Genomic DNA, 13334 nt, shown 5'->3' on the forward strand with positions numbered 1-13334 from the left:
TTCAATGGTCATAATGCACAATTTTTCAATATAGGTTCAATGAACTTAATATAATATATAAAATGATAATGTGTCATGTGATTTAGTAATAATTCTCATTAAAATGAAAATGGAAAGAAGACATATGGTAGAAACACAACTTTCCAAACCATACCTACAAGGTTATTTCCTTTATGAGAAAAATCTGTACCTAACATTAAATTGAGTGGTGAAATGGTTAGAAGTATGAGCCATTTCTTCCCTTGATTGATTCTTACTAGATTCTATTTAAATAAATTCTATTTAGAATCTATTTTAAAACTAACATGTTCAATTGAAAGACCTCTGAACAATTAATTAAAGAAAGGATAAAATAAAAGCTATAAGGATGAATTCATAAAATCAGAAAAGCTTTAGGATGTTAAGAGGTAACTACAAAAGGTATTTGTATTTTTGAAATAATAACAATGAATATTTGGATGCAATAAAAATTAATGTCATTTACCATTAGACTAAGATTCTGAAATGTTTAACAAAACAGCTGACAAAATATGTACAGAAATCGTTCATTGGAATACTAAAATACTGTTTAGGGATATTAAAAATCATAAAAGGCAGAGATAGATATTGTTTCCACAGGTCAGACAATTAAATATTCTAAAATGTCAATTCTTCTTTAAATAAGATATAAATTTAATTTTTGGCAAGAAGTTCTGCATATTTGTATAGAACATAACAAGCTGATTTTATAATTAATGTGAGAAATAGTATTGAAGATAACTTTATAAGAGATTTACAAGCATAGATGATTGAAAACCATGATTTAAAAATTTGGTTATCGTGAAGTTCTCCAGACATCTTTTGTAATAAAAAAATCAATTGAATATACTAATTCTAGAAATAATAGACCTACACATATTTAGACAATTTGTTATTAATTTCTGTTTGTTCATTTATACTGAGCATTGAACTCAGAGCCATGCGTATACTAAGCATGTGTTCAGTCACTTGAGTTAAGCAATAGGTTGTGGAAAATCTATTTGTTTCAATTTTGCTTTTGACATAGAATCTACCTTGGGCTGGCCTATCACTCAAGATCTTCCTGCCTCTTCCTCCTCTTTAGCATGACTTTGTGCCTTGCTAACTAATTTTCACAAAAGAAAAGAGGCTGATTGAGGGAATAAAAGGTACTCTTAACAACAAACAGCAGTGAACTCTCAGATATCCATCTACAGAGCCATGAATTTCAGGCTATATGTTGTACTATTTATGAAAATTGAAAATAGAAATTGGGACTAAATATAAAATTAAGATAAATTTATGGAAGAAAGCCTAGAGAGAAATAGCTATTCCTTTAGGTGGAAGATTCTTGGTTAGCAAACCAAAAGCACAGGACTTTAAAGGAATAGTCAACATCTTGAATCTATGTGTTCTACATAGCAAATTCAACTTACCTGTCTTAAAAATGCAAAGGCTTGTTTTTATTATTCTGTACATGAAAGAGGTAACAGTTGATGCATCATTTACATTATTTTGAGCAGAATAAGTAATCTAGAGCTAATTTAACAAATGGATACATGTATGTAAGTAGGTAAGTACAAATACTACTTTATGCAAAAGACATGGCATTTGTGAAATATGAACATGGAATATTCTAGATGCTGAGGAATAACTTATGTGATTTAAATTTCACAAATTAATTTAATACATTTGCTTTGTAGAATATCCCATTAAGAAATACTCCCCTTACATAGAGAGAACTAGAATGTCTTTACACATCATATATCTAAAAAAGACTTTTATTCAAGATACTAGTCTAGGCTTTCACCTAAAAAGAAATGAAACCATTATGGCCATGCCATCTTGTCCATGAATTGCCAAATAACATTTATTTCATTACAAAAATTTGAAATAACCTGTCTGTTAATCAATTTATGAATAAATAATTTGACATATGACCATATGGTATAATCATGCACACTAATAAAAAGGACAAATAACTGATAAAAATATAATCAGAACTGGACCCATAACCACCATACTGAATGACAGAATCCATAGACAATAGATTATATAGCAAAGAATACTCTCAGCTTATTTTGTGCCACATATACTTATTAAGCTGTTTTCTATATATATATACAAGACAAATAACATTTCTCTCTCTCTCTATATATATATGTGGGGCAAGTCACATCAGGGAAATAGAAACCTATGCTGTAAAAGGAGGCCTAACTCGTGGTCCAGTGCCCATTTCCTGGCTTTGAGACCCAACCTGCCTGTTGTCCAGTTGGAAGGCATAGCTGTGCTTTGTGATGTCAAGTAAGGCTACCTCTGGGATAGGCCCCGAACCCTTCTGCCCTCTCGGACAGCACATGATTTCCCCTTCTTTACCTACCTCCCCCTGACCTGCCCACCTTCCTGCTGATAGGCTCCTGCATCCTATATTAGCTTAATGTACTTCCTCAATAAATGAGTTCCTGCCTGATGGGTCTCCCTGATTGTCCTCCCGGGAGGGAGGGCTGGGTGGGGGCAGTCAGTAGGCCCTTTTCTTTCTCTGCTAGTCCTGGTCAAGGTGTGTTCTCCCTATCCCTCCTGCAGGTTGGGAGGGACCAAGGAGTAAAAACCCCGACATATATATATATATAAACACACATATACATATATACATATATATATAATGGTACTCCTTTTACTGCTGTGTGTGTGTGTGTGTGTGTGTGTGTGTGTATGTTTGCCAGTCCTGGGCTTGAGCACAAGGCCTGAGCACTGTCCTTGACTTTCTCAAGGCTAGAGCTCTACCACTTAAGCCTCAGCACCACTTCCAGGTTTTTTCTATGTATGTGGTACTGAGGAATCAAACCTGGCCCTTCATTCATACTAGGCAACCACTAGGCTTAACTCCCAGCCCTGCTGTTTTCTTTTAGATCTAGTTTTTTCACATGAGTAACATTTCTCTTTCTGAATATGGCTTACTTCAATTTTCCAGTAATTGAGATGATTTCATTCTTCGTTATGGATAAATAAAACTCCAAGGTGTATGTATACCACATTTTCTTTATCCATTTATCTTTTGCTGGACAGACAGCTGATTCCATTATTTGGCTAATATGAGTTGTGCTACAATAGACATGAGTGCTCAGGATTCTCTTTTTCATACACCCCTGCTCATATCCAGGAATGGTGTAACTGGATCATGTGCTAGATTTATTTTGGAGGCATGCTGTACTGATTTCTCTAGGCACTGGCTGCTATACATTCCTATACCTGTTCATAGGGATTTTTCCCCCAACCCCTACCCCTATCCTTACTAACATTTGCCATATTTTGTTTTCTAGACAATTGCTAGTCTGAATGAGGAGACACAGCCCCTCAATTAGCTTTAATTCACATTTACCTGGTAGTTTAAAATGTTGAACATTTTTATTTAAGTTTATTGGTCATTAGTACTTCATCATTTCAAAATAATCTGCTCATTTAATTTACCTACTTATTGATAGATTGGGTTATTACCATTATTGTTATATTACGTTACTACATTTTGAATGTTTGATTTTTTTGAGCTTTCAATGTATTCTGGTTAACTGTCAGAGAAGTAGTTGATAAGGATTTTCTCACATTCTGCAAACTGTCTCTTCACTCATGAAATTATTTTCTTTTTCTGTGAAGAAGCTTTTTAATGTGATTTGTCAGTTCTTCCTCCTATTTCCTTAACTATTCCAGTCTTGTTCAGGAAGGCATTGCCAATATCTGTATCTTTAAACACATTTCCTATGCTTTCCTCTAGCATTTTAAAACTTCCAAGACTTATGTTGACACTTTTGATGATTTCAAAATTGATTTTTGTATAGAGTGAGAGATAGTAATCTAATCTCAGTCCTGTTTTGTGTCTATATTGTTTTCTGGGCGGTGGAAGCCAAGAAATGTAAACTTTGTGAGCTTTTATAGAGAAGCAGATTGTTTGTCACTGTGTAGGCTTATTTCTGGTCTTTTATTCTAGTCATCTACATGATTCTTTTTGTGCCAGTAACATACTCTTTTTGAAGTGTCTCTGTAGTAAAATTTAAAATCAGGTTTTTTGCTACCGCCAGCATTGTTTATTTTGTTCAGTAATGACAAAGCATGTATTTCTGATCATCGTGTGAATTTGTCTGTTCATTTGTTTATTCAGTGATAAGTTGATTTTTCTCAATTAAATGCCTTGAGGTTCTCCAGTGTTCTAGAGATACGGTACTCAGTGCTGGATACAATGCTGAGCAGACATAATTAAGAAATACAGGGACTAAGAGTTTGGCCTAGTGGTAGAGCGCTTGCCTAGCATACAAAAAGACCCAGGTTTGATTCCTCAGTACCACATACATAGAAAAAGCTGGAAATGATGCTGTGGCTTAAGTGCTAAAGCGCGAACCTTGAGAAAGATCAAGGAAATTGTCCAGGCCCTCTATGTTCAAGCCCCAGGACTGGCAAAAGAAATACATACCAGAGCAAGAGTAAGGTATGTAGGAGCAATTCTAGAAGACATTTCATACTATGAATAAGGAAACAAACATGTTGGAAACTAATTTTTAGTAGTGTATTTCTTGACTTGCTCAGTTAGTAGTGTATTTCTTGACTTCTTGCTCAGTTTCCTAGCCTCCCATCCCTACCATTCAAATCACACATATATTTTGAAAATATACCTCATCATTTTTGAACACTGTAAAAATAGCAAAAATATTTAAACAGGGGCTGGGAGTTTATCCTAGTGGTAGAGTGCTTGCCTAGGATGCACAAAGACCCAGGTATGATTCCTCAGAACCACATACATAAAAAAAAGCCAGAAATGGTGCTGTGGCTCAAGTGGTAGAGCTCTAGCCTTGAGAAAGTGCAAGGACAGTGCTCAGGACTTGAGCTCAAGCCCAGGAATGGCAAAAAAAAAGATTATGACCAATTTAATATAATTCTAGTTGGTAAAGGAGACTGGAAAAAGTTTAAGAACAATTTTAGTTGGTACGTCAGAAAAGTAGGTTACCAAGTATGATAATAATCCTGAAAGATAAATAAAGCATAATAATCCTGTAAGATAAAAATAACATCAAGTGTGCTCACAGTGTTGCACAATTTTCAAGGCTTTATTAGCCATTCATAGTTTTTGACAGTCCCAGTGTTGAGCTCAGGGCTGAGCAGTGTTCTTAGACTTTCTCAAGCTCTACCACTTGAGCACCACTCCCAGCTTTTTTCTTTATATGTGGTACCAAGGAATTGAACCAGGGTCTTTATGCATGCTAGGCAAGCATATCACTAGACCAAACTCCTGGCCCTAGTCATTCCATTCATACTTTCTAGAAGTGTCTGTTCAGTTCAGTTGCCCTTTTATTGACTGCAGTTTAAAATTTTTGTGCTGAATTTTGAATTATTTTTTATTATATGTATAATATATATCGGATGAGTAATACTTACTGAGTATATGTATATGGGTTGTTTTTAATCAATTCATTAGCTAATAAACATCCAGACTCATACTACATTGCATTTAGTATAGGTATATACATCTATTATACATTTATATCTATTATATATCTGTTATATGCACCTATAGGTGGCCATATATGTCATGTGTAAATGTGTCTCTGTATAAATCTATGTGTTATCTATCTTCAATCACTTATAATCTATCTATCCATAATTTACCAATCTTCTTAGGAAAAGATTATTTAGATGACAATAGGCCACTACCCAGTACATATAAATATTTCCTGCAGCGTGGGTTCTCCATGAATGCCAGAAGGAGTGTCTGTTTGATTTAAGATGCTATGGCATCACAAGGAAGCTATTTCTTTTTATACATTAGAATCCCATCTGTTTGGCTGTATTCTCACATCATGGGATATATGTGAGAATTTAAGGAGATTCAAGTTAGTAATTCTCTTCAAAAGAATCTGGCTTGGTCCTATACCCTGTAGGAACTGATACCATGAAGATAACCAAAGTTATTTTTCCAACGTACTCAGAGTATGATTTAGAGGAAATCTAAAGTTTCCTCTCTCTGTTTTGTTATTCTGTATTTTATTTTTCCTCCCTAAGTAAGTATAATAGGCATTATTCTAAATTATATATTTGTCATTTATTTTCTGGTCTCTAATTTCACTAAAATGTTGTATAAACATGTACTTTTATTTTATTTTGAGTTGAACTAAAAATAAAGTGAATTTTCTCACTCATTAACATGTTTTTAAAATTTATTTAAATGGTTGCTTAGAAGTTTACCTTTGCTATTTTATAATAGTGTGATGTATTCCTACTTACTCATTTGGGATTTAAGTAATTTCAAAATTTTTGCTATTGTTAACAGTGATGCTATAAATATCTTTGCATCTTCCATATACATCTGGGATAGCTTTTCTTGGATTTATATTTAGAAGTGAAATTGCTACACCATAAGGCATAGAACATTCAGGGTTAGGAAAAATGCCAGACTGTTTTTAAAAGAAGATGTACCAATTTCACATCTTTAAGAAACATGTAAGAGATTATCTGGTTATATATCCATCTTGATACTTGATGATTACAGATTATATTTTATCTTTTCTTACTAATATATGTAGATCTCAAAGATTTTGATTTACACTTCACAATCACTCATACTTGTGAGCACTAATTTTACTTTCATACATGGTTCTCAATTTTGAAATTTTCCTTAATTAATTCCAACCATTTTCTATTTGTTTTATCCTCAGAATTTCCTGTCAATGCATAAATACCAGTGATAAAGTCTCTATATCAGTCCTTTGTCAGGTATCTTCATCACAGATACCTCCTTCCATTATTTTTTTATTTGAAATACTTAAAAAATTACTATTACCTTTAAGCAGTTGTACAAAGAAGTTGCCATTTAGCAAAGCAGTTTATGAATGCAATATAATTTGATCAGTTTCTCCATCTTTGTAATGCACTAATGATCCTTGTTATAATATTGTCAAATTTATTGATTTTGAACAGTTGCTATGATTTGTATTTGTTTGAAAAATGTTTTTCTCCAAGTTAGCTATATTCTATACTAAAATTCCTGTCTTTTTATTTTCATTTTATTTTATTGTCAGGGTGATGTATAGAAAAGTTACAGTTACATTCACAAGGTAGTGAGTTTAATACTTCTCAAACATTGTTACCCCTTCCCATGTTTTTCTCTGACTTCTTCTATCCCCACCCCTTCCCAAGTTGTGAAGTTCATTTCCTGTATTGTCTAACAAGTGAATATCACTTGTTAGAAGGGTTCACCTTCTGTCCTTTGTCTCTCCTTGTTTATTCCCTTCCCTTCCCTACTTCAAATAAACAAGCAAATGTATATACAACATACCAGATACCAAAGGTACAGTAACAAGAGGGGATAAACTAAAAGGGGGGGGGTCAAAAAAAGGAAAGAAGTGACTTCACAGTACATTAAAAGGAACAACCACAAGAATAAACCTCTTGTTTCCATATCCTGGAGTTTATTTCATTTAGCCTCATGCTATATGGCCATATATGCACATAGCTTTTGAGCTACTATGATCCTCTGCTAGGAGAATACTAGATGTATACTAATTATTACAAATTAGGGAAACCATGGAGCCTATATTCCTTTGGATCTGGCTTACTTCCCTTAATAGGAATTTTTCCAAGTCTTTTTATTTCCTCTTGATTGGGGCAAAATCATTCTTTCAGATGGCAACATAGAATTCCATTGTGTAAAAATACCACATCTTGATCCATTCATCTACTAAGGGACATCTGGGTTGCTTCCATATCTCAACAACAAAAATGCTTCAATGAACATGGTTGTGCTAGTAGCTTTAGTATGTCCTTGTTTATGGACAGTTAGGTAAATGCCCATGAGTGGGATTTCTGGGTCATAGGGGAGCTCTATGTTTAGTCTAAAAAGCTTGTCTTTAGTCCTTTTAAATATTTATTTATTTATTTAATGATTTATGTATTTTTTCATTTATTTGTGTGGGGGTCTCACCCTGAACTTGAACTCAGGGCCTGAGAACTATCCCTAAACATTTGTGTTCAAGAATGGTGCTCTTCCACTTGAACAGCAGCTGAACTTCGGCATTTGGTTAGTTAATTGGAGAAAAGAATCACAGTCTTTCGTGCCGGGTTCAGATCACAATCCTCAGATTTTCACCTACTCATTAACTGAGATTTCACAGGTGAAATGCAAACAACCAATTAAACATTGTGTTATTTTTTTTTGTTTCATTTTGTTTCTATTTGTTATGAAATAATGCACCAAATGGATCTGGTTGTTCATTGGCTCTTTATTCTTTTATTCTTTTATGACAATTTCAATACATTGCAAGTCTCACTGAAATCATAGGTCCACTTACAAAAATTACAAATAAACATTTCTCTTTGTCAATATGATATATCTGCACCTTTTAGCTATTTTAGTAGCAACCAAATGTTAATATACCCATAAAGATTTTGTATAACTTATGATAGATTTAGTGCAAACGTTATTTACACTAATGGACTATTTTGTTTCTTTTGTTTTCTAGGTGTTGCTTTGGTTGACTGTTGGATGTTACTGACTTTTATCCTCAGCCTTTTGCTAAAGTTTTGGATCCTAATGCATTTTGTGTGTGAACGATAAAAATGATCTTGAATTACTTTTACTTTTCTGTCCTATACCTTTCAGCATCAGTTTTATTTCTTCTTGTAGCATCTCATAGTTTTAATTAAATGTAGAATACATGTGGCATTCATTCATAGTCATCCTTGAAGGGATTTCTACTATTATTAGCTTATTTAAGATAATGTTTGCTCTAGACTTTGATGGCACTGTTAAGCTTTGAATGTTTCCATCTCCTTCTAATATACTGTTCCCTTTTTTACATTATAATTGCGTGTGGAACCTTATGAAATGCCTTTTTTGCAACTATTTTGCTGAACAATTCCCATACACTGGGCATAGAAAATGTTAATTGGTACCCAGTTGGGATCCTTCAAAATAGTTTCCAGAGTTTCTGGCTTAGCTCATTATAATCTTGGTTCCTTCATATAAGCCACTTTTCTATTTAAAAATTCAAAATTTTAATCTGAATATTTTCCTAAGCTTAACTTTTCCTTACAGAGGAGTAAAGAACAAGAAGCCTCATGGTTATTTTTTTAAAACTTTATTGTTTTCAATCCAAGGTGACACGAACTGATTCAATGATTTGTGGGCGTCCTGGGCTCTAGAATATAATTCACTGTCTTAGAAAAAATGACACCAAATTTATCTTCAAGCATATTTACTTTATTTATTTATTTCCAGTCCTGGAACCTTATCTCAGGGCCTTGTCTCTTTCCCTGAGACTCTTTATGCTCAAGTCTAGCACTATACCACTTGAACCATAGTCCTACTTCTGGCTTTTTCTATATATGTGATACTGAGGAATTGAACCCAGGACTTCATGCATTCTAGGAAAGCACTCTGCCACTATGCCACATTCCCAGCCTCTCGCCTGGGCAGTCCCTGAGCTCTTGAGCCAAGCCCTTGAGCCAAGCCCCATTTCCCATTTTCTAGAGGTTAATTGGAGATAAGAGTCTCAGGTCCTTTTGTGCCCGGGCTGGCTTTGAACCTTGATCCTCAGATCTCAGCCTCCTGAGTAGCTAGGACAACAGGTGTGAGCCACCATGCCTGGCTCTCATTTACTTTTTAAAAAATCTTTTTTCAATGGTTCTACATTTTTAAAAATAATTTTATTGTTAGGATGATGTATATAGGAGTGACAGTTACATTCATAAGGTAGTGAGTACATTATTTCTTGAGCATTATTCCCTTTCCCATGTTTTTTTTCTCACTTTCCTTCCCCTACCACCTCACAAGCTGTGAGTTGTAAAGTTCATTTCCAACACATCATCTTGTGAATATCCCTGTTACCCTTTCTCTTTTGTCTTATCTTCACTTTTTCCCCCTTCCTTTCCTAATCCAAACAAAGAAATGTATATATGGTACACTAGGTACCAAAGTCAGATGCAGTAATAAAAGAAAGTGAAGCAACTTTGACACAATTTTCTAAAACATGGAGTAAATGTTTTGGTCTGAGAAGTTGTTTTTGTAAATTTATTGCCAGTCCTAGGGACTTAACTCAGGGCTTGGGCACTGTCCTTGGACTTTCCTCAAGGCTAGTGTTCTACCATTTCTGGCTTTTCTATGTATGTGGTACCAAGGAATCAAACCCAGGTCTTTGTGCATGCTAGACAAGCACTCTGCCACTTGGCCAAATTCCCAGCCCTATTTCCCTATCATTTTATGAAGATTTCCCAGCTCCACTATGACTGGATCAAATGTTATATAGATGTGGTGAAATAAAAACCCTTTGTAGCACTTCCTTTATAGCTTCAATACAAGTCTAGTCGCTAAATGCTGAAAAGCCAGGGGGAAAATATGAATAAACAGGTGAATATATTAACAATAGGAAAATATGTGCAGCAAATTAAGATTAGCATTTAAAATATCAACAATGGTAACACATTCCTCAGTGGTTGATCATTATACTTTTTTAATGTAAAAATATATGGCTAACAAAATAAAGAACCCAAGTTTTGAGCTCTTGACTTATAAAATATTTTAAAAGGTGGAGCTACTGCTTTTGTTCATAACCTACCTTCCATCATATTTTCAAATGACCATTGGAGGGAGAATATTATGGACAATACTTCTATTGTTCTTTTTTCTGACAAAATTTCCTTGAACCAACATAATTGCATATTTAAAAGGAAAAAAGGGTCATTACCTTTTCAACTAGATTAATTAAAGTGGATCATTTCACTGGCACAATTTAATTCTCATAATAATCACCGTTACAGTTAAAAACTCAATTGATAGCTTTTAAAACTAAAAGAAAAATCAATATTAATTTAAAGCAGTGAACGGGGGACTGTTTCTAGATAAATCTAATGTCTTGTGAATATACTCACAAATCTATTTAAATGGAAAGTTCAGCCATAGAAATTTAAAGTAAATCAAAAGCTAACTAGGCATAGCTACTTCATTATCTTCAAGTAAGATATAATCTCAGGAAACTGTGTGCCTATGATTAACATAATTTACTTGGCCTTTTGTTATTTCTCTGCCAAATGTCTGCAGAAAAGTTGAACTACTTTCAAAATCTTCTTTCACAATCTAGTGGGAAGTATTAAACAAAGGTTACAAAACTTTTTCCAGAAAAATATCTATTTATTAAACTTACAGGAATGAGCGCTTATAATGTGCCAAACTAGACCTCAAAAATACTAGGGCTCTATTCTGAACAGAATAGAGAGAACTTGTATGAGAGAACAAATAACAGCTAAGAATTCATAGGCAATAAACACATTGCCAAAAGCCTAGAAAAATGGCCCATCCTTGTAATACTAGCTTTGTGGGAGATGGAGATAGGAGGACAACAGTTTGCGGACAGCCTGGACAAAAATTGTTTACAAGATTCCATGTCAAGAAATAAGTGGATGTAATAGTGCTTGCCTGTCATCCTAGTATCAGAAGATGTAGAGGATTTCAGTCCCAAGTTAGTCTTGAAGAAAAAAAAATCAAGACCCTATTTTTAAAAAGTTAATCACAGCAGAAATGGTCTGAGATTATCTCAGCAGTAGAAGTTTTACCAAGAAAACACAAGGCTCTGAGTTCAAAGCCCAGTACTTGACCCCCCAAAAAGGAATATAATATCATTGTATTTCATGATTGTAAACATTTCAGAAGTACACCAGCTTCATAGTAAGTATATTCAACAGTAGATCGCTTTAATAAAGCAAAATCTTTTGACTTTTAATAGTAAATATTGAATAAATTGCAAGAAAGAAATTGTTTAAAATGTGAAATATTAATGAAACATTTAAGGAACAACTATTTTTGCTAATTATTAAATTTAAGCTTTATAATCATTAGTAATATACCATAATGTGTGTAGCTTTTACTATATATGGATGTTTATTTGTTTGTCTTATTGTGAGGGTAAGATACTAATCAAATGAGGGATGGGCTGATTTTGGTTGTACAGTTGAGCTTTGCATTTAGGAATTCTTTTCCATCGGATGTCAAATGCTTTCAGCTTTCTGAACCATGTAGTCTTTCTGCATCAGTTACCTAACTTTGTGGCTTTAGGAAACACTCTAGACAGCAAAGCAACAAACAAGAGTCTCTATTGTCATACAGCTTTTAAAAACAGGAATTCAGATAAATTTAAATTTGGCCCATGGAATTTCTTGTGCTAGAATATTTCTTATACTAGAAAATTTCTTGTAGGCTAATTTTACTTATTATCAATTATAAAATATTTCTACTTTTTGATTCATTTTGCATAATTTAATTTTCATTCTATTTATTTATTTATGTATTTATTTTTGTGCTGGCCCTGAGGCCTTAATTCAAAGTCTGCGTTCTGTCCCTGAATCTCTTTGTACTCACACTTGAACTGCAGTGCCACTGCCAGCATTTTCCATGATTAATTGGAGATAGGATTTCATGGACTTTCCTGCCCAAACTGACTTTGAACCCTGATGCATACATCTCAGCCTCCTGTGTAGCTAGGATTACAGGTATGAGTCACCAGCACCCAGCTTTCTAGTTAATTCTTATTCTTGTACAAACTGAGTATGGTCTTCAAGTATTGTTAGTTTTCTTGTTATAACACATATTTTAACAATTACAAATTTTAATTCTTAATTCTCTGAAATTACACACCAGAACATTTTCCTAAGCATGGCTTTTTATAGGATGCAATAAATGCATAACTTTTTTTTTCTTTTCCAGTTCTGGGGCTTGAACTCAGGTCCTGAGCACCGTGCTTGGGCTTTCCTCAAGACTAGTGCTCTATCACTTGAGCCACAGCACCACTTCCGGCTTTTCTACATATGTGGTTTTGAGGACTCTAATCTGGGTCTTCCTGCATGCCAGACAAGCACTCACTACTAGGCCAAATGCCTGACACCTGAACCAGTTTTTTTAATGGTAGTATGCAGCAACATTTTAAATTTTTACAAAATATAATATATTGTGTCCACAGAGCATCTTATAGCTTCAGAATATGGAATCTGGGAAATGTAAGCAAATTAATTCACCTTCTTACCTTCATCCTGAGTATAATTATTTTTTTAAAACCCTGAAATTCTACTAACTAGTAGGTCATTGCATTTTTCTATTTTGTGAGGATAATTTCTAACTGATATATAATGTGGTGACTTTTCCCTTATACTCATAGCTCTCTCCACTTACAAGTAGGACTTCCCCAACCTTGCAATAATATCTGAACATTATTTCTTATTTTTTATAAAGAAGAGTGTATTACATATACATTTGAAATACACAGAAATATCTAAACTAGATTACAGAAATATAATATGACAACAGGATG

Source organism: Megascapheus bottae, chromosome 4 (genome assembly GCF_031878675.1).
Source record: "Megascapheus bottae isolate mThoBot1 chromosome 4, mThoBot2.hap1, whole genome shotgun sequence".
Classification (NCBI taxonomy): Eukaryota; Metazoa; Chordata; class Mammalia; order Rodentia; family Geomyidae; genus Megascapheus; species Megascapheus bottae.